This window comes from Lycorma delicatula, chromosome 2 (assembly GCF_047948215.1).
Source record: "Lycorma delicatula isolate Av1 chromosome 2, ASM4794821v1, whole genome shotgun sequence".
Classification (NCBI taxonomy): Eukaryota; Metazoa; Arthropoda; class Insecta; order Hemiptera; family Fulgoridae; genus Lycorma; species Lycorma delicatula.
The window spans coordinates 48,638,334-48,661,593 of record NC_134456.1 but is presented as its reverse complement, the minus strand read 5'-3'; the positions used below and the strand labels follow the sequence as shown (position 1 = coordinate 48,661,593).

At 31.0% G+C, this 23,260-nt stretch overlaps 1 protein-coding gene across 4 annotated transcripts in view; it reads left to right on the top strand.

The window, feature by feature from the left end:
• LOC142318776 (coiled-coil domain-containing protein AGAP005037) overlaps nucleotides 1-23,260 on the top strand; it is a 1,329,051-nt gene that overhangs the window by 350,584 nt on the left and 955,207 nt on the right. The window lies entirely within an intron of this gene.

The following is a 23,260-nucleotide window of genomic DNA, read 5'->3' as shown; positions in this document are numbered from 1 at the left end:
GTAAAATTACTAGATATTATATATAATTCTCCTTCTGAGTTTCTCTCTGGTTTGAATAAATTGTAAATGTGATGATGGACGATTCTATGATACGGGTGAAATGTATTGTGACAATTTACTTCCGTTCCGCTGCTCATCTGTCCTACCTCTTTAGTTAGCTGTTAATCGATAATTGCGTTGTCGAATAAAAAGAATGCTACGGATAACTGAAATCAATATCCCTTATTTCTTTTAGTCTTTTTACAATCTTTTTTTCTTACAAAGCTACGTAATTGTATCTGTCGTCTGATTTTATTTGTGATACTCTTTCAAGAGTAAGTTCAATAGGATATGTAAATTTAATTCTTGTAACGTAAGTATGTTGTGCGTTTAATTAAACTTTATTCAAATGTAAAGATGATATTATTACCGTATCGTATATGTTAATATCCTTCCGTTTCGTTCGTAAATCTTTATGTTCGAATCTCAAACGTATAGACCGATAATTTAATTAATCGGTTTTTAAGTTAACTTTTCTGATAAAATCAATATTTTCTAAAATTTGCTTCTCCTTGTTATACAAATTATCGTTAATAATTATTAACAATAATAATAATGTTCAATTATAATTGAACCTCTTTAAAAGGATTGGCAAAATAAATTATTTCTATTCCTAACCGGCTTCTTTGGAAAACATTAAAATTTATCTATTAAAAATTTTCGCATTTTTTATTAAGCTGTACTTATTTATTTAGTTAGCTGTACTTAATAATAAAGATCAAAATTTTATACGTAGGCCGATTATAAATTACCTCTACGGTCGGGCGTTACAAACACACCGGTTTTCATAGCTACATAGCGTTTGCGCAGTTGATATCAGCTAAGCGTAAATCTCATTCATACACAGTCAGTCACCGTTTCGATCTACACTAATCGAATAGTACTTGGTGAATTATGAAGACGATTTTTCCTGCTCCCGAGAGTTTCGAGGTAGCATAATTTCTTTTTTTGCAAACAGAAGAAAGATCTGCAGCCGAGATTCACCATCAACCGTGTTGAGTTTACGATAACAATATATTGAGTTACAGTTCTATGAGAAAACGATACAAGAAATTCAGAAACGACGAACTAATGTGCACGACGTAAAATGAATACTACTTTGAAAAGGGCAACGTTCCGTGCGAGCGATGAACTTGTTGAAAAGAACGTAATATGCTGTTCGTGATACGCTCCGCTTCACAATTACTGAACTATATGAAAATTCTCCTAAAATTTCAGTCCATTCATTACGGAATCTTTTTGGATAGGTAGGGTTTTCGTAAGTATTGTTCACGAAACGACTTACAAATGGTCACAAAACGAAAAAAAATTGGAGCAGCATTAACATTTTCTTCAGCGAAACCGGAATAAAGGAAGCTATGTTTCTTAACAATGTTACTAAGAGATGTGGATTCAGTTCATCAATGTCGAGAAAAAAGAACACTGTAAAAACTGGATGTACATACATTCGCCCAAAAAATTGAAACAAACCGATTCGAACACAAGATGACGGTTACCTTGTTTTGGAACCGTAAAGGAATTCTGTTAACGCAATTTATGAAAACGGGTACGACAATAACATCAGATCTTTATTGTGAAACGTTGATTAGCTTAGCAGAACGATACGGAATAGATAATGTGGGGTGCTAACGAAGGGGATCATTATTTGCGTGAAAATGCACGGCTTAACACCGCCGTTAGCACTAAGGGTGTACTAAACAAGTTTAAGCGATCAATTTTTTATCGTTCTCCTTACAGGCTATACCAAATCGCAACAACGGTACCAGATCGCCTACCGTTCGATCTCATCTTTTCACAAAATTGAAGAATCGGTTAATTTATAAATTATGTTCGTTATATCGTAAAAACCTGTTTAATTCCTTTGAAAAATGATTTTATTTAATTCTTTTCTATTGTTTTTTTTTCTCAAAATCTTTCGGAACTGCCATACGGTTTATTCTTAGTCGCGTTTCGATATGTAAACTCTTCTACACATCTTTTGTAACTTAAACTGAAAGAAAAAAATACTAAACGTAATACAATAATTACAGAATTAACGCGGTGAAATTATTTGGAATATCGGAACACAATAAAAATGAAAAATACGAACGCAGTAATGCTTGGAAAAACATAGTGATGAAGCCAGTAAACCTAATCTTACTCTTTGATTATTTCGAGGATTACCTATTATTCTAGGTATGTTGCTCAGGAACAATACATCTTTTGATACACTCACGAGGAAGACACAGAGTATAATTCCGGTTGTACAAATTAAGTGAAATATTCTGTTTTAATATCGAATGAAATTAACTGTATTATTATTCTGAGAAATAAAATGAAGAAAAAAAATATCTGACATGCAAAGAATAAAGAAAAATGAGTTTGAAGGAGTTGGAAATTTGTAAACAGTCGATTTACTTTAAAACTATTTCTTGAATTATTTCATTAACTGTCTTAAAATGCAATTAATTTATTATAATTTTAATGTGTACAATATCGTGGTACCTTTAAAGATATTACTTTCTATGATGATAGATAAAAACTTCACATTTACTGATTTTAAATCGAGTTTTGTTATTCATTATTTCCTTGTACGAAGTAAAGGATTGTGATCGCGAAAAATTTCGGTTTTCAGATTTCAACGGAAATATCCATTTTGACTAGTTTCGGCGTCATACGTCTGTACGTATGTATCTCGCATAACTCAAAAACGATTAGCCGTAGAATGTTGAAATTTTGGATTTAGGAATGTTGTAACATCTAGTTCTGGAACTCTCCTTTTGATTACAATCGACTCGACCAAAAGTGCCCAAAAAAAGCTCAAAATTCAAATAATCTGGATTTTGGTCTTTTTCTTAAGTGCAGTAACAAGCCCTCATTGAGAGCTACTCAACGATATATCATAAATGTATTTATTTTCATAGGTTCCAGATTTATCAAAATAAAATTTTAATTGAAAAGAAATATATGGATCTTATAAGAGGGAGGCACATCGGTACACTGTTTTTTTTTTTTAATTTTTATTTTATTTTATTTTAATATATTGATTTATTAATAATTATTAACCCCTGATTGTAAAAAAAATGTTTTACGATAAGTAATAATCCAATAATAATAATAATAGTAATAAAAAATTAAATATAAAAATATCAGAAGTTATTAATGAAATAAAACTTTATGTACTTCTCATTAAAAAAAAAAAAAAATGTGTATATGTAATTTAATAAGCTTACAAGGAATTCATGTGATGTCCACATCAGATTTTTTTTTCTTATGAATGAGCGGGTACCTACAGCTGTGATCATTAGCCCGGAGGTAACTATGCAAAGATGCCGTGGCCAACCGGAATTCGAACCCGAGATCTCTGCACGAAATGCTGAAACGCTAACCTCTTATTATTTATTGATTTTTATTAGAGAAAATGTTTTGTATACAATTTTACAGAAGTATTGGTAATTTCGTTTGTTAAATTTATTTTTAAAAAAATTTATTTTTTTTTAACACGGGAGTGTGTTTTTTGTTTTTAAATTTAATTATTAATTTCAGTTAAAACATTATTTTAAAAAAAAACTGTGAAAGACATTTAATTAATTATCAAAAATATCTACAACTTCTACAAATGGTAAAAATGTTTGTCTGGAAACACTGTGTCACATTGGGTGAGTGTAGTTCGACAAGGAATGTATGTTCAATGTATGTATTTTGTTTATCGCATTAGATATATATATATATATATATATATATATATATATATATTGTAAATATTATTAATTTTTTATTTTGCTTTGTTTAAATTGTTTTCCTCATATGTTAATTAACCTTTTCTATGTAAAATATTTTTTTAAACAAATTTTGAAAGGTAGTTTTTTTTTGTTTTTAATTAAAATTATCAGTCGGTAAATAATTCTTGTGAAAATACCAGATTTTTCTTATCTACTTTACAGTGATATGAAATCAATGGAAATTCAATTTTTATATTATGCATGTTTCACCTACCGTTTGTTCCACTGTACCTACAGCATGACACAGATTGCAGTAGAGTAAAAATGCACTATTAGTAGAAGGGAATGCTATTTATTTTTGAAGTAGGGATGACTGTTGTAGCGTAACGAATTGTAGTAGTGCCTTGAACGAAACAGCATAGCATCTTCGTGAAACTAAACTGTGTTTATCCATAAAATTAATTTCATTTCCAAGTTAATAAATATTCATTATCGTATATATAAACTATGTTGAATATAGTAACTGCTCAAACATGGTGGTACAGAATCTGACTGCTGTTCAATAAACTCGACACGTTAAGCGTTGTGTTAATTTTCCCCCCAAATTAATAATCACTCCACGATATTTACCTTTGTCTCCGTATTGATTTTTAACGTTGTGTGTTCTACGGTTGATGTTTATAATTACTAGTATGAATCGTTGAGTGTCTAGTCAGAATTACCAAAATCACATTAGTAAGGGTTTCTATGACATTTATTCATGAACTTATATTTTTTTGTTTTTCCTGTTTAGCCTCCAGGAAGGTCCAGTCAAATGAACACCTGATATTTGACTGCCCTGCTCTTGGGGGGGGGGGCCAGAGACAGGGCCATCCAGGAACTTAGAGGTCAAGGGGAAACCTGGCTACTCACAAGCGGCGAGTCAATATGGCGAGAGCCGTATTGTCGAACGGTGTGGGAGTTCCTTGATGCGGTTGCTTTGTTCAACCGACATCAGTAGTTTACCTAAGTGAAAAACTCTCCTACCATACTGGTGTGGGATGCTAACCTAGAGATAAATATGGCTGACCAACAGCCAATTAAGGCTCCAAGCGCTTTAATGTGGTGGACAGGTACTTGTTGGCATTCAGCGACCTAGGCGTGGCAGCGAATAGCTGTCTAGATGAAATGAATTTTAATTTATGGATGTCATATATATTTTTAGTAGTCGACGCGGTGCGCCTACCCATTTTAGTAAATATATGACAAGTGAGCGGTTGGGACACGTAAACCGGTGGTGTATGGCACTGCGCTTAGTCCGCTCACGCTGTTAGGTAAGCTATAGAAGCTATTTAGGATACTGATCGCTAAACTGTTTCGAGGCTCAGTAGCCGTTTGCGGCACAAACATTTATTTGGTCATATGCTTTAGGACGACCGAATGTGACGATGGCGGGAGAAATGCCAAGGAAACCAAAAAATATATATATATATCTTGGTTGTGTCCCTGAATTTCTTCACGAATATTGGTTTTAAGTTCAGCAATGATTCGAGGCTTACGTGTGAATACTCGGACCTTTAAGTACCCCGTATGAAAAAAAATTGGTGTTATAAAATCGAAGAAACTATTAGAAAATCGAGACCATGGAAAATTAAAATCTAGAGATTAATTTTTTCCCCAAAAATTGTTCTCACCATCTGCATGGATTTTCTTGCTGAATATGTTGTGGTCCTATTTTGCTGTCTTCACAATCCAAGTGGGAGTAAAAGATTTCTCAACATTTCTTGGTATCTATCATCCTAACTGTGTTACCGAGTTCTCGTTTTCATCTTCAAAGAAGTACGGGCCTAATATTTTTTTAGATGTAAGCCTACGTCTCGTGACTTAATCGGTTGCAGCTGTCTTTGATGAACGTATCTGGAATTTTTTGTAGCCCAAAATCTGGTGTTTTATTGGATTACGGGAAATTTAGAGGAAAATGCGCTTTATCCCCCATGATTAACTTATGAATAAAGTTCACATCTTCTTCAACCTTCTTGAGTATAAAAACTATAACAATTAGTCACCAGAGAATGAAATCTGTTTACGATAAATTTAAGTGTTTTATTTGTAAATTTTTACTTTACAAAAAATGGTGCAGTACGCGATTATAAGTAAGCTGAAGAATATGCGGAAACATTACAGAGTTTTAAAATTATTTCCTCCATTCCGTAGATTATGTGAATTTTATTTGTACCAAAATTCTATCGCTGAAAATAAAACTTTTGATAAGAATTATTTTATCCGAAATACAACCAAAAATCTGCCGAAACATTAGTTTTAAGATGAATTCGATTCGCTTACACGAAGATATTTCAGCATTTCATGGCATTCTACAATCTTTGTAGCCCTTTGATTACGCTCTCATCATTACAATTCTACAGCTAATATTAAGGAAATTGTTATTCATTTTTTAGTACATGTTATTTAATTATCTGCCTGTTTAGTAATCTCCACTTTTAATTTGTTGCAAAAATAAATAATATATTTACGTGTATAATTAATAGTTTCATTTTTCCAAAGATGATGATTGTTATTTTAATATTTTATAAAATGTTTTATTACAAAAGTAAGTTCCAAATTTTTTAAAATTAAAAATTATACATCCTGAATCTGATAAATCTTATTACTGAAGATGTTTATATTTTTTTACTTTGAAGTTTGATTTGTAATCTTCTTTTAGATGAATATAACATTAGCACTAATATAATAGGAATGTTTGAATTTCAAATATCAATTTTTACCGGTATTAACTTGTGTTTTCCATTGATAGATTTACGTATGTTAATATAATTTGCAAAAAAAAAATATAGGGTACGAAAATTTCTTTATCTGTAATTCAAGATCTCTTTCTATTTGGCAGTGCTGCCAACTTACATGAAAATATTCACTTTTTATTTGGAAAAATGCTGTGTATTAATGTTAAAAAACAATTTCATATCTCAGGTATTTGACATGATGCATTAATTTTGGGACCGGATTTGAATCGGCAATAAAAATTCAAAAATAGAGTTAAAACTTTTCACGTTATGATAATTCAAGTTAAGTGCTGGTGATCTGCGTACTTTGTATAACATAAAGCTTTTTTCGGAAAGAATAATCTAATTTAATATTAATTTTATGCTTACTCGTTTTTAATTATAATTACATACGTTTTTGAAAACTGTTTATGATTCTTGCATGTAATAAGCTGACAACACAGTTGTAGGACTTTCTGTCACTCAGCTTTTTTCTGATGCACCAATTTATACATGCAACTTAATATAAATATTTATCATTTTATTTAAATATAATATTTTTAGTTTATTTAATTCAATGATTCTAACTAAAGTCAGTGGGCATACCGTATTTAATTTGCGCGGATGTGGCGGTACTAGCGGCCACTTTAAATACTTTTTTACTGTTAAATTATTCATTTATTTATTTCTACCGCTCACCTGTGACGTTACAATATAGCATTCGACTACAACTGCTGTATGTCAGTGCTACACTAGCGCTCCTTGTGGGAGAGAGGGTATTATTGACGCAGTATACCCACTTAGCCACTAGTATATTTAGAGCATCTTTTGGGGTAAATTTTTAAAACTTTTTTTATAAATATTATTATTTTAAAATTTTATTTTTAATCACTAACAAATGTACCGAAGAAAAATAATACCTTAATTAGGCGAAATCTCGAGTTACCGAAATCTCGAGTTGTCTACAACTTCGCCCCTTTGACCGTATTAGTTGTAAATTTAATGTCATCAGTACCCCATATATAGAATTAATCTGACCAAGTTTGGTTACAATCGGTTCAGTAGTTTTGCAGGTATAAGGTGATTTAGGGTGCGATACCGAACACACACACGTACATTATTAACATCTGGAAAATTTCCATCCGGTATTTTGGGTTTTTTAGGTGTCAAAACGTAAAGATCCGGTGAAAACTGCATATGCCCAAATTGGACCGATTACAATACTTTCCCTTCTACAGCTATCATTCTGCTATTGCGGTAGACGGGAAAGTAAAAATTATGAAAACTTGTGGTTAAATTCATTGCAGTGGCATTAGTGATATTTAATTTTTTTTAGTGTTCTGTAATTTCGAACTGAGTAAATTATTTATAGATAAAAAAAAGTGATTAAAAAAGTATAGATTAAATTCATCAAAGTTTCATCGCAGTCGGATGAATGGTGTAGGAATGCATACGGGACAATCAAACAAACATTCATTTTTATATATATAGATTTTACTTTAATGAATGTTTGTTTGTTTGTCCCGTATGCGTTCCTATAACGTTCATGCGACTGCGGTGAAACTTCGATGAGTTGTTGTGCGCACGCCCGCGAAGGTTTCTGAATTAGTTTGGTCCCGCTAGGTGGCGCTGGGTTTGAGACATTTACAAAAATTGTATTTACGGACCGTATTTATTTTGTACCGACTACTGTGTTTAGAGAGTAGTTTGAATTAAATTTAAAGTTCCAACTTAAGAGACCCTTTTGAATTTATATAAATAACTGTTAATTAGTTCAATTATTTACCTTCGTTACGTACAATTTAATTTGGTTCTAATTAAAAAAAGTGTAGCTTGTCAACGGTTCGAAAGCATAAACATATAGATGCACAGTATTTGAACTCCAGGTAGGTCTGTTTTGTATGCACTTCTAATAGTACAGAGACGGGAATATGTACTGAGAGATGATGATCAAGAACCCAATCGCTTTGCTGTACATGCCTGTATGGATATTCTTTTTGCCTTCTCCCGATCTACCAAATTATTCCTGTCTTGCGAACCAACTGATCTTTCTAAACTTTGATAAATAATAGAAAAAATGAATGTCATAATCTACTTACGTGCTATAAAATTATTAATACCGTCCATTTTATACAGAGTGTATGAAAAATAATGACCCGATTTCAGACTTATACTATTGTGCAACCGTAGTTGGTCAGTAAATGAATTTTGCACCGTTTGCAAATGCGTGTCCTAGAGTATCAAATACGGGCCGGCAGACTGACAAACTAGTTCTCAAACGTACGCAAACTCAGTCTTAAACAACATGCCGCCTATGCAACAGCGTTTCACGATTGATCCACCATCCGCAAAGAACATTTGTCGCTGTATTAACAATTTGAAGAATCGGGGTGCATATGGGAGCGGAAAAGTTTAGGAAGACCACGCAACTCCGAGGAAAATGTACAACGAATTCAAAAGAAGTTTCAGTGATACTCGAAAAAATCCATTCGTCGTGCTAGCCGAAAACTTGCAATACCTCATATGACTATTAGACATGCGTTAAGACGAAGCTTCCATTTCAGACCATACCGATGCTAGCTAGCTCTTCGTGTAAGTGCTGTTTCGACAATTGGATTTATTTACATTCTGACTTTTATAAAAAAAGGATGATTCAATTTTGTGAAGTTCCGTAATGTTCAGTTTTTTAATTTTTATTCATATCTTAATCGTGTTCATTTAACCTAAATATATATTCAAATCTAGCAATAGCGAAGCATTGTTGGGTCTGCTAGTTAATAGATAAAATAGAAAATTAATTAGATTTTTTATTATTTTTACAAATTTTTTTAATTTTATTTTAGTTTGGTTTACTACTCGCAAACTAATTTTTTTCTTAACTAAGCTAATACATCTTATCGTGTTGCGTTTATCATTCATCATGATCTGATATAATAGGGTTAAAATTTACATTTTGCCTTTATTATATCGTATAAAAGAATATGTTGAAACACTAAAATCGAATCAAATTAATTAATAAGACATTCGCAATTGATTTTTTTTTTTTTTAACTTATATGTTTTTGTTTAAATTCACATTATTAGTGTAAATATCATATTAGTTACTCGTACATATTCGATTGGTGTTGAACAAAATAAACTGTTAAAAGTTAATTATTCCGTAAAAAATATATGTATGTGTGAGCATATTATATATAAAAATTTAGATTTAATTGTACATACGCATAATTATGTGCATAATAAGGTGTTATTAATTAAGATGAAATTTTGAATTCCACGGTTTTTTAAAAGCTTTTATTTAACTCGCTTTAGGAATAATTAAATCTTGCAACTGCTATATCTTTTGATCTATCGTATGAAAATCAATCAAATTTGGTGCACGTATGTAACTTTGTACAGCACTACGGTGTCGGCATTTGATATGACCCACCCCCACGCCACCACGCGTAACCCTTCGCTAAATTCATGCATTTAGTTGAAAATTTTCATTTCTCAACTATCGTATGAAAATGATTGAAATTTGGTACACGTATGTAACTTCGATGTGTAAAAATAAATGTCTTTACTTTTTTTTTAGTCTTAAAAAAAATTCAAAAAACAAAAAAGTTACAAAAATGTATTTGATTACATATAAAAACTTATTTTTTAAAAAAGCTTTTATTTAACTAATATTAATATTAACAATAAAAAAGCAAACAAGTTAGAAAAACCCTCTAAAAAGTAAAAATAATTAAATCAAATTGAGAATTTTAATTTAAAAAAATATAATATATTAACAAATATAAAAATGCACTGAAAAGTAAAAAATAAATTACATAAATATCTAATAAATAAATGTAATAATTATTAAATTTTAAAATTAAAAGTAATGAAAATATTTAGTTAAATAAAAGCGTGGCGCAGTTTTTATAACAATCTTTTCGAATAAGTATTTATAGACAATTGCTGTATTTTAAAATATATTTTTTGTTTTTATTAGATTGTTTAGTATATGTATAAATTGTATTTATCTGTAATAAAATAACTCAAGATTTAATTCTTTGATGGTTCAAATTTGCACCGAGATGATCTTTAAGGGTTAATAAGATTAAAAATAAAAATTAAATTTAGAAATCTTGCACAGTTATTACATTTTGACGACGGTAATCTGAAAAATTATTAATTATTATCATTATTATAATTGTAATCGTAATTATGAATTCATTAAATAAAAATTCATAATTAATTAAAATGAAACTTTTAGCGAAAAGAGTGCGTTTAATTTGGCTTAGATTACAAGCAGAATTCGAAGATGAACTTCAACTATGTGAGAACACGTACAAAGAAAGCGAGTGGGTGCATTTTCCCAGATTGTTACTTGTAGCTAGTCAGTCTCAAGTGGAGAGGTTCCAGCAGACCTTTCCGCCTCCTCGCGTCGTTATTGAAATTGAAAATGAAGATTAATTGTTGTAAAAATAAATGTTGTTTTAAATAAATTATAAAAACTGCGCCACGCTTTTATTTAACTAAATATTTTCATTACTTTTAATTTTAAAATTTAATAATTATTACATTTATTTATTTTTTATTTATTAGATATTTATATAATTTTTGTTTAATCTTCAGTGCATTTTTATACTTGTTAATATATTATTTTTTTGTTTAAAATTCTCAATTTGATTTAATTATTATTTTTTACTTTTTAGAGGGTTTTTCTAATTTGTTTCCTTTTTTTATTAATGTTAATATTAATAAAAGCTTTTTTTAAAATAATTTTTTATATGTAATCAAATATATTTTTATATTTTTTTTTTTACAATCATATGTATTTTGGTTTTGTAATAGCTTTTAAATAAAAACAATACGATTTAGTTTAAATATAATATGAAGTAAAAATATAACAGTGTACTCTCCAATGACGCAAAGAATTTTAGTAACTTCATTACAATTGTGGTGAACATTTTGTGAGGACATTCGTAAAGTTCGTGGTTTTTTTTGGTCGTAATGAAACACCATCTCGTACGGCAATTGTAAAACTAATCGCTAAATTGTAGAAAATGGGACAAGTTAATGATAGAAATCCGTCAATGTTAAATCATCTCAATTCCCTCCCAAAGGAGAAAAATGCCCACCTCGTAGCGTGCCTGGTTGCTACGCCATTCCCTCCGTTCCTAGCCACGAGTGGCTTAATCGGAGGACGTCTTCTTACCCACAAACTGATCACATTCCACAGTCATCAGTCCGGACTTGTGAGATGCCACCGATACAAATGTCTCTCGACATCCTAAGTGTTAGATAAGTGAAAATATTGCTGCTGTTGAAAGTGTCCCTGGAAACCAAACTTTGTTAATTCAAAGATTTATTTGCTCTCTGACTTCTTGAGGACTACATCGGACGAAATGGATATGAGCGATGTTATTTCCAGGAACACGGCGCTACGAATCGTCAAAAATTACAACTTTCAAGGACTAGCCTATATCACGTTTTGCATAAAAATCTTTGACTATTTGCTTACAAAGTGCGGATGCGGCAAATATTATAGCCATGAGATCATACTTGACGCCGAAGTTATTCCGATTTTTTATGAAAATTGTCCTTAGTAATGAGGTCTATATTTACAATTGAATGAGCTTGTGAATAAAAAGAACTGCCGAGTGTGGGCCTCCGTAAACCCTAGAATGATTGTCGAGCAGTGACTGTTCACAACGATCGAAATATTTGGTGCGGCTTTTAGGTCGGCGGTGTGATCGGGCCGTAGTTTTTCGAGAACGATAATATATTATCGGCGTAAATTGAAAAAAATTAATATAACCGATGTTATTCCGAGGAATATGGCGCTACATTTATCGATGACATTATTGCGTGACACATTCAAGCTCGGATCGTATCACTAAACTGGAACATCAATTTTCCTCCTAGATCGTGCGATTTAACAACCCTTGACCTTTCCCTTTCCTTTGGAAGTTTGTGAAGGAACAAATCTACGTACAAAATATTTTAAGAATTAAAGAGAATATTCAAGTTTACGCAAAAAATTGCTGAAATTATATTAAAATGTGATGCAGAATATCTTTCAAAAATTAACATTTGTAACAGAAACCGGCCCGATTATCAGATATTGTGTTTCACGTTTAATCGAAAATATCAATTATTAGATTAACGATTGCAGCCTATCTCTAGAGCTAGGCTGCAAAAAGGAAAGTATGTTGTTAATCAGTCAAAAAAATGGGGTATGATTTTTTTTCATTTCTCAACGTTTCATGACACTGGAACCCTAAAAAACAAATAGAAGTGATCGGTGGGTAATAATTGTACTTATGTACTTTTATTGGCGTATGTGAAGCTTAATAATTTTCGACTGGATATACCGATTTTAATGGAATTTTGTGCAGAGACTCGTGAATAAGGGTAATTTTTTATAAAGTTTTGGAGTCAGAATCTCTAGGGGATGGGTAGATAGTTTTTTGGAGTCAATTTTCTCAAAATTTTGCAATTATAATCCCACTTTATATTAAGTTCAGTACATACTTATCTTACCATTTAAAAAAAAAATTGTTCCTTCCCAAAAAATTGAAAAAAGATCTTATTTATTCAGTTATTTAACCGAATTTTTCTTATATCTTCCTAGGAATAGCAGGTAGTAGTGCAAGGACCAAAAAAAAAAACAACTAAAGTACCTTGGGGGCATTATTGGAGATGTGGAGCCGATCAAAGTTTAAAAGTATCGATTTTGAGATTTTTAAAACTTGCTTTAATTTATTTAAACTTTTAATGATAATATTATAATAAAATTTCATCATAATTCATCCCCACCACCCAAAAAAAAGATATCTTAGGTAACTTTTTATTGGTTGTACATTTTTTGTGGAAATTTTTATTAGCTTATTCTAATTAACAAATTAAACGTAGACAAATCAGACTATTTTCTTGGGAGATAATTTTGTCTGGAAGTTGAAAAAAAGTAAAAAAAAAAATTTTTTTTTTTTTAAACTTTTTTCATGTATCATTATTTTCCCACTATACAAGAATAAGAATAAATAACTAATGTCACTATAGTTTAACAACTTTGTTTTTGAATGATTTTGTATTGATTTATGAAAAATTAGTTTCTTTATGACATTCATAAATGTACGTCAAGTCACTTTTCCTTGCTATAATTGGAAACTCAAAAATAAATAATTTTTTATCCGTTTATTGTAATTAATCTGATATTTTGGTGAAAAAATATTTAATAATTTCCTGATCGATTTTCAGTAAAGTATGAAAAGTATTAATTGAGGAATGGGCATAACTGATTTACGGTTAGTGTTATTGCTTCTTTACCTCCTCTGTTTGAGGTTTACTATTAAGTATAATTCCATGTATTATATCGTAAATGAAAAACCCGTTGGAGATTGTTATATATATTGCGTGTTGGAAAGATTGGTTATGTTGTCTGTAAACTTAAATTATTCATAGTTTATCGTTGTACTTGGTAGTTTATACGCATACAATTAACAATAACTAAAGTTAATTTATACGATTTTCTAAACTTAAAGTATGTACAAGTTATTTGACAAATTATGTTCTTGTAAACAGACATATATTATTCCTGTGGTCTAAGTATAGACTGTTATAATCTTCTTCAAACTTACATGCCAACAACTGTAATTTAATTCCTAACATTTCTGTAAGATCGATAGTTTTATGTTACAAAAACAATAAATTATTTTTATTGATATTTAATATTAACGAATTTGTGTTTATATTTAATTTTAAGTACGGGTAGTATTTACCAGAAATTACAAAAAGAACGTTATTTTATTAAACTTATTTTAAATTTGTTTACTCAAAGAGATATTTTCAGGGTGGAGAAGTGAAATTATTTAGGTTATGATGTATAGTAAACTGTTAGGAATTCGTAAGAAAATAAAACTATCTAGATATTTGTATTACGATCCAGGAGTTAGTGACTAAATGTAGTACATTGTAAAATTAAGGGCGGGAAATAGTATATTTTAAAGTTGCGATTTTATACTTTTATACGCGATGATACTTTGAATGAGCGTATGGAAAATTACACCTTTAATCACTAAATATTTGTAGTAGTTTCTTTATCATATTAAATGTCTTAATAATGGTTCTTTTTCTTACCTTATTTTTAATTTGCAAAGAGAATAATGGAACTAACGTTTAGAGGGTTGTAAATTTGCCAAGAAAATTAATATAGTAATAAGATATCCGTGTATGTATACGGGATGAATTTTTAAACAGTGTCTTCTACACACTTCCCTTCCATGTTTTCCTTATATTTTATGTTTATGATACACCGACCCCATTTCGCCGGTCGGTACATGACGTCATCGGCTGCAGTAATTACATTTACCCTGCTATACTCTTCTCTTCCCTTCCTGCTATCATCTTAACTACCGCACCATCACTATCATGCCACCATTTCATCCCACCCTGTCATTCTTTCTCTCTCTTTATTACCCTTTCTTGGTATCGTGCTTATTATTCTCGGTATACGCCCATTTCAGGGTACAGTTTTGTGTACTTTGATACCTATACTAACTCCTTTAGTTTACTTTTTCTTGTGGTTTTTTTTTTCTTTGTTATCTTTGAACATTAACTGTAGTGTAATACTTTATTAAAATTTTACGTTCTTTAGTATGTAAATATTTAATTAAATTATTTTTAACGGTGCTATATATCTATGTAAGATTTTTTTTGTGTTCTCTCTCATCTTTCCTCATATTTTTTTGTGATGTATTTATGTATAATTAAATAGAAGAAAAACAGTTAAATGAAAAGCAGAAAAGAGGTTTTTAATGTTTTTTTCCCCTGAACTCTTGTAAATTACTGTTCAACTAAGGCGTCGGTTCCCACCTAATACTTTTGCTTTTTACTGTTTTTGGTCGTTTTTACGACAAAATTTTAAAAAATATTCAACTAAGTATTATATGCTACATCAATATCTTTACAGGCATACACACTATTCCGTTTCGTCTCAGGCAGCACATTTTAAGGATGACGTTATTAATCTGGTTTATATTGAGATACTTTATTTACGGAAGCAGGGGAGAGTAATACGTGCAGCGCGGTGGCTGAACGATCCGTTACGTTATTATGTTCAACAGCGGATCTAGGAAGAATATATCCTGTTAGATTATCGTAACGAATATACCGATGATCGATACACGAAACACTGGATCGACAGACTCCGGGTAGGTTCGTTAATAAACGATTTCAAGCCGAAGCTAAACAAGGAAAATTTATACTTGTCGATCAAAACATTGGTTTTCAATACGTTAATGTTTATTTCACCCGTACATAGAAAATTCTATCTTTTACAGAAAGATAATTATTGAGCTCATTAATAAACACATCTGCTGGTAGATTATGGAGCCTGTAGAATGCGATGAGACAGATCTTAACAGTTATTAACTTCAAATTTAAATTTTGGCGAAATCATTGTAATTTTATGAGACTGTGCATCGATTTCTGATTTTATGTTAAGCCACAATGCCCCCGTCTCTATAATTATAATTAAAATTAGATTTTTATTTTTATCCGACGGGTAATTGTATTGTAGAATACTGTTGTAAGTCGGATACGTATGCAGAGTTTTTTTTAAGGCAATTATCTCCAAAGATAGATCTTCGATCTTTTTTTGGCACAGCTGTAGTTGTTCTTGAACCCTCATTTTTAAAGAATGTCCTCGATATCGGAACGGCATCGTTCAATATATTTCCCGATTACTCCCTCCATTTTCTTGATTACTTATCCCCTTCACCGAGATTGATTTGCATCTATTCGACGCCAGATTCTTTCTTTTTTCCTTTGTACACGAATCACTCTATTTCTTCCTACTCTCAATGAGAAATTTAATTTCTTCTACCGTTAGATTCACGCGACTACCGTAAAACGTGTAATGCAGTGTACACAGTTTAAAATTTCAAGGTTGCTAGCAGACAGAGCGACTTAATACGTATGTAGAAAGACATAATAAATATAGTAAACAAAACGATACGATACGTAATTAGTTCCAACAGGAAAACACACTCAGTAGGAAAACAAAACACTCTTCCATTTCAACCACACAACGGTCCGTGAGATCGGGACTTTCATCCCCCGAAGAAGAGTCTGAACCAGCGTACTCCGCTACGGCAATCCGGCGGGTCTCCAGCTGAACAACCCTATTTTCCTTCCGCTTAAAATGCGTCTTCTGACTGGTATCCTCCGGTACCACCTTCAACGGGCTCGAGCGGAGACCCTTCCCAGAAGGTCTCAGTGCCTCGCACTAAGAGACCAGACTCAAGAGTCACCAGACGATCATTTTCGAGGTCTACAACCTCGCAATGACCTCCCCGCTCCACTCGAAACCGGACGGTAGTGTTCTTCACTTTTCGGATCTTCGAAATCGGACATCAGAAGAAACGAATAGGATAATCTTCCAACACCAACAGTAAAGAAATAACAAACAGTTGTTATAAACAAACTATGTAAATATAGAGTTTTACAAACTAAAACAGACGTAAAACTCTAGAAAATGTATATAAATATGTATATGTATAAATATACATATTTTATACGTATAAATGTATAAATATGTATATAAATATTATAATCTATAATGAATATAAATATAAATAAATAATAAACGACCCCCAACACAACAAAATATAAAGAACAGAAACAGAAATAGTCACTACGTTGCTATGGTGAACAACTCAGATGTAAATAAAGTTTAATTAAATTAATAAAACAATAAAAACGGGCAACAAAAGCATAAAACAGAACTCAAACCAATCCAACAAAAAACAATAACAAAAAGATATTCAATTTTAGGAAAAATAAATTATTATTTTTATTATTATTATTGAAAACAAAAAATAATTGTTTTGGGTTATTAAAAATATCCCTTTGGTACTGTTTGGAAATAACTACGATGAAGATAAAATTATGAAGTTGTTAATTTGAAACGATCTCGGATTACATTATGAAAAATATTCGATAAATGTAGTTTTTTTTTTAATTTTTAATTCGAAAGTTATTAATTATTTTTATTATATACGAGTAAATTGTTCAGATTATAAAAAATTAAAATCTTTAATTAAGAATTTTAAAACAAATTTTTTAAATTTTGCCATCATGATTTCTTGATTCAAGGCCAGACTAAATGTTTTGTATAAACAAAATAATATTGAAATAATTTTAAGTTCTTTATTTGATATGTCCTGAATTATGCTTGAATGTCCTTGAATTCCCTTACCGCTAGTTATGATAAAACGTAAATTGTAATTGAAATTTTTCTTACACAGCATTAAAGCACCTTAAAAAATATTAATATATTAAAAAACTCCTTAATATTAAAATTTGTTAATAAAAACTTACTGAAAAATACTATTCGATCATTTGTATGAGTATTTTTAGAATACGTAAATTGTATAACAAAAATTAAAAAAAAAAAACAAAAATAAGCAAAATTAGCTAACCCAACTATCTCGTCTAGCCGTCCTGCGTGGCGCGAGTGGTAGCGTGTTGGCCTTTCATCCTGAGATTTCGGGTTTGAATCCCGGTCACGCATGGCATTTTCACACGCTACAAAAATTGTCATTCCTCACATCTTGGAGTCGCCGAATTATTTATAAGCATATTTGTGATCAGATGTTATTACATTATTAAAAAACTTTAGCAAGATTTGAATTTCAAGTTTAATTATGAAAATCCAGGTGCGGTAGCAACAGTCTTTTTTTGCGCAAAATTTATCATTGACTATTCTACTGGTAAAACATGATAACAGATAACAAAATTTTAATAGTTCCCTGATTTTGGTTAGTTATTCCTGTACAGCAGAGAAATAATGTTACGTGAAAAAGTTTAAAAAACTCAAAAAATCTATATTTTTAAATATTGATGGGCTCCTGCACCCCGTGTATTGCCCCAAAGTATTTTTTTGGGAGTCACTTACATTACTACTATGACTAGGAAGACGTAAACAAACTCGGTTGAAAAATTAAATAAATAAAAAGATAGCTTTTTTTAGATTTTTGAGGAAGGGGGTAATTTTGGGGCAAAATTTTGATTAATGGTAAAGTAAGCGTGCACGCATGTTCTGAGCTTATATAAAGTGGCATAATCTTTGCAAAATCTTGAGAAAATTGACTCGAAAAACTATCCAATCTTTGACTGGATAAACCTATTTTGATGGAATTTTGTACGGAGATTCGTGCATATGGAGCAATTTGTTGGTAAATCTTTGAGGTCAATATCTCCAGAAGGTTGGGTAGATAGTGAGTGTTTGGGGTCAATTTTCTCTAGATTATACCACTTAATATTGAGCTCAGTGCAAACATACATACTTATGTTACTATTGAAAAAACATTACTGCCAAATACGTAACCGGCTTAAATCGATTAAAGATAAGAATAAAACCATAGAATTGCATATAAACTAAAGCAAATGAATGCCAGCCAAATAAAAAAAATTGATTATATACATTAAACAATTTTACTTAGACCGTAGAATGGTTCCAATACAATCACAGGTTGACCGTCAGTTTTCCTGAAATGAAATCAGAATTTTTCCGTTACGTGTCCATATCTATTTAAAGCCCTTATCCAATTTAACTTCCCTAGCCGCAGCTGAAAATCTTCTCTCCGACGAAAGACTCGGATTAGGTAGAGAAGGATGTCAGACTTGAGACCTAAATGTCGGGTCGAAAAATCCCGCTTGACTCTTCGTCTCCGAAGATCCTTTGTCTAAATTTTATTACAAGAAAAGATTATCTAGGTTGCGGGTCGAAAGGCGATGGCAATTGTCGATTTAAATTTTCCCCTTTAAAAAAACGATTTTTTAAAATAATTATCGATTTTTTGAATGTTTTAATTTTTTTTCACGCATCATTATTTTTCCCCCACCTGAGATTAAATAACCAACGCCAGGAAAGTATAACAAATTTGTTGTCAGCTTTTTTTATAACTTTTTTTTACGCGTACTGGCTTTTATGACATTTGATTTAATATTAACAAAAAAGTATTTATTAAATGCGAACATGTTATTTTTTTTTATTGGAGTAAAAAAAGTCAAACAGTAACTATTTTACGGCACCAGTCTAAACGTTAAACACCGATTACAAATTTTTATTTAGTTAAATAAAAGTTTTTTTTTATTTTTCTTTCATTAGGAAATTCTTTATTAGAAATCGTTAAGTTAGAATGACCTTTATTTATTCTAAAAGCCGTTTTTTTCTCTTCCTTGATAATAAATAAAACGTAACTTCCTATGTTTATTTTTACAGATCTGTCTCGATACTTTGATAAAGATCCACTGAATTACAGTAATTAATTTTTTCAGCCGAGAGTTGGGCTATTTTGTATGTTTTCAATTTGTTTTCCTTACTTTATGTCACATCTGTTAATTATCTAATAAAGCGTTTGACGGTAGTAGTAATGGATTTACTGCTTCCATTCGATTATTTTTGTTAATGATAAAATTACTGTATTACGAATAAAATTTTTAAAACTATATAAAAAAACCATCGGAATTTTCCTTTCCGTGAATTTCATTAAATGAAATTCACGGTGACCTTTAAATAACTTTCAACAGTTAAACGTTAATAAATGAGATTTAAGGGATGATTCTTCCACGAAACGATCTATTTTCGGGCGTTCCACCTTAAGCGTTCATCAGGGAAAACTAAAAAAATTTGAGTAGAAAGTATAGGGTTGTTACATATCACATTAAAGGTCATTGAAAAATAATATTTTTGTTGTAAAATCTTCGGGTTACGGCAACCCTGTCTAAGTTGATGGCCATTTATTATTTTTACCGCAGTTCAGCTACTACAGCTCTCTAGTTTCAGACGTAGCCTACAGTACACAATTAGTGTTCTGATTCTAAAAAATAGGTCTTTTTTACTTCCTTGTTCGAAGTGAAGCAAGTATTGTGATCGCGAAAAATTTCGTTTCCAGATTTCAGCGGAAATATCCATTTTGACCATCCCTCAATCCATTTTGACTAGTTTCGGCTTGACGTCTGTCGGCATACGTATGCATCTCGCATAACTCAAAAACGATTAGCCGTAGGACGTTGAAATTTTGGATTCAGGACTGTTATAACATCTAGTTTTCCACCTCTCCTTTTGATTGCAATCGACTGAACCAAAAATGTCCAAAAACATCCAAAATCCCCCAAAAATTGGATTTTAAACTTTTTCTTAACTGCAGTAATAAGCCCTCATTGAGAGCTTTACAACGGTATAAGTGGTACTTATTTTCACTGGTTCCAGAGTTATAACCAATAAAATTTTAATTAATGAAATTTTTGGATATTAGGGGTAGGCCCATCGGTTCGAATCAGACTTTATCTCCTTTTATTATATTTTTTAGTGTTTCACTTTCAAACAGTTATTTAAGGGTAGTGTAGAACACCGCTGAACTAGCTGAAAAAAATCGCCACCATTTTTGTTGGGGTTGTCCGACCACGCGCTATGGTAGAAATTATACGAGCTAAAGCGACACCAACGCTTAAGTGGAATTTTAAAATCAACTAGCCCTGATTACAGTGAAATCTGGTAACTTGAAACAAACTAGCTCATCTTCCCAGCCGTTGAGAGAAAATTTAGATCCACTGTTTATTTCGAAGTTTCATCAAATGTGTATTCATATATAACTCGCCAATATATAGAACTACCATCTAGCCAGGGGGCTCCGCCCCCGACGCGTTCGAATCCTCATGTTTGTGAGAATATTAACTATTTTACAGATATTCATTAAGGAAAAGAAACATTATTGTGTAAAAAATATTTTTCTGTGCATTTTGATGTTTTTATATTTATAAGAGACTTAAGCAGTGAGTAGATGTAGAATTAAATACTTTTTAATAGAAATATAATATTTAACGCTAGCCATATTGATGACAGAGAATCGCTTTGAGACGCCGTCTTCTTCGTTTAGTCTTGTGTGTATTCGTGTTAGTTGTCGGGACAGCTGCTGTTCCTGATCTGCTGCTATTGGCGCAGAGCGGACCACGTGATGCGCCGGGCGGCTGCGCGCAGCTGACTCTCTTTTGATCCCTTAGTCCTTTCAGTTGTAACGTACTTTTAAATAATTCGTTTAATAAAGAATACTTTTTTTTATTGATAAATACTAACTAATAACTATTTCTTTATTAATAAGTTTAAATAATAAGTATATAAATAATTAGTTTAAATATTATTAAGAATTATTGTTAATTTTGATTTAAATTTAATAATAAATTATAAATATATATTATACAGTTGTTAGTTCAATTTTTTCCGCTAGATGATAGTGCTTCATTCAACATAATAATGTGAGCACATACAGCAAACAAACTAACGCACCATGCTTTTTTATTGGAGAGATATTTCTAACCACCAATTTTAACAGAAAATGTGTTTAGGCGGTAAAATTTATGTAACTGAAATTCCGACAGATAATTCAACCGTTATATTTTCGCCCAGAAATATAGGGAATAATAAAAATGTCAACGCTGGTATAGTTTTAACACCCCAGAGCGCACTACTATCATAACGTCGTTTTAGTTCAGAAAAATTCCGCTAGATTATAATTTTATTTCAAAATTAGTGCTACTTTATTTCACAAAACATCATAGCATGCAGATCGCGTTTGTGCCCGTTGTTTTAGTAGAAAACCACCCATTATAACAATATTGTTGGGATTTAATTAACGTTAACATATTAGGAATGTCAGGATAAAATCCGAATGGACATACTGCCAAGGTTTATGGCCTGTTATAAGGTAGTATAATTTTTAAAATATATATGATAAAAAATAGTTATTTTGAAATGAGCTTTAAACTACGCATACATAGCGGTTAGAAATGTTTTCATTAATTTATGATAAAAAAATTGGTTTGTACTCAAAGGTAACGCGTAAAATAGTTTTTATTTACAACAAATACCTTACATAAGTTTATAAAATAAAACACAGTTACCGGTTAAAAACGTGTACTGTCGACAACTTAGTTTGACGAATAATTTGCTTAATCACCTAAACACTCACTTTCCCTGCAGACGTATTTTTTATTGATCACTGGAATAAATAATAATAATTAAAGACCTGATTCTGTTATATTTTATGATATATTGTTAAAAAATAACATTTATTTTTGACTGTGCCTAACGTTATCAATCTTCATCGATACATTTTGTATGAGTTATATCTGAAAGGGCGTTTTCTGCGTGGTTTCAAACGGTAGCAATTTAAGTGAAAAAAGTGATTACTCCCTCTGTATTACAAACGTAGGTTAAGGCTGACATTCATGCGTCATGTCACCTTTAAGGTTCAGTAAATCGTTGATGTAGCATAAATATTTGTTCCGATTCATTTAACAGCATTAACGGAGCAATGTTAGGTAGTAAATTTTCTCTATACTCTATAATAAATGGGTTACTGCCGATTTTTTTTTTTAAATTTAAATTTTTTACATTTAACAGTTAGAAATTAAACATGTGTTTATAAATAACGTTTAGAAAAGATGTTTTTACTTTCTCCTGTGTTCGTTCTACCGTATAACTATCTAGATATTTTCCACAATTCTTTTATTTTTCAGATCTATTCTGATTATAATATATGTATCGAAGAAACCGCGGCAATAATAATAACAATGCATCGCCTCTTTGTTTTAATTCAATGTTATCAGAAATTAATTTCTATTTTTCTACGTTCTTGTCAGGTAAAATTGTTTTACGTTTGCTAATCTAGGGTTCACTCTCTAATTTGGAGCTCTCAAGCGACCGAATGAGTTAGCTGTACGTAAA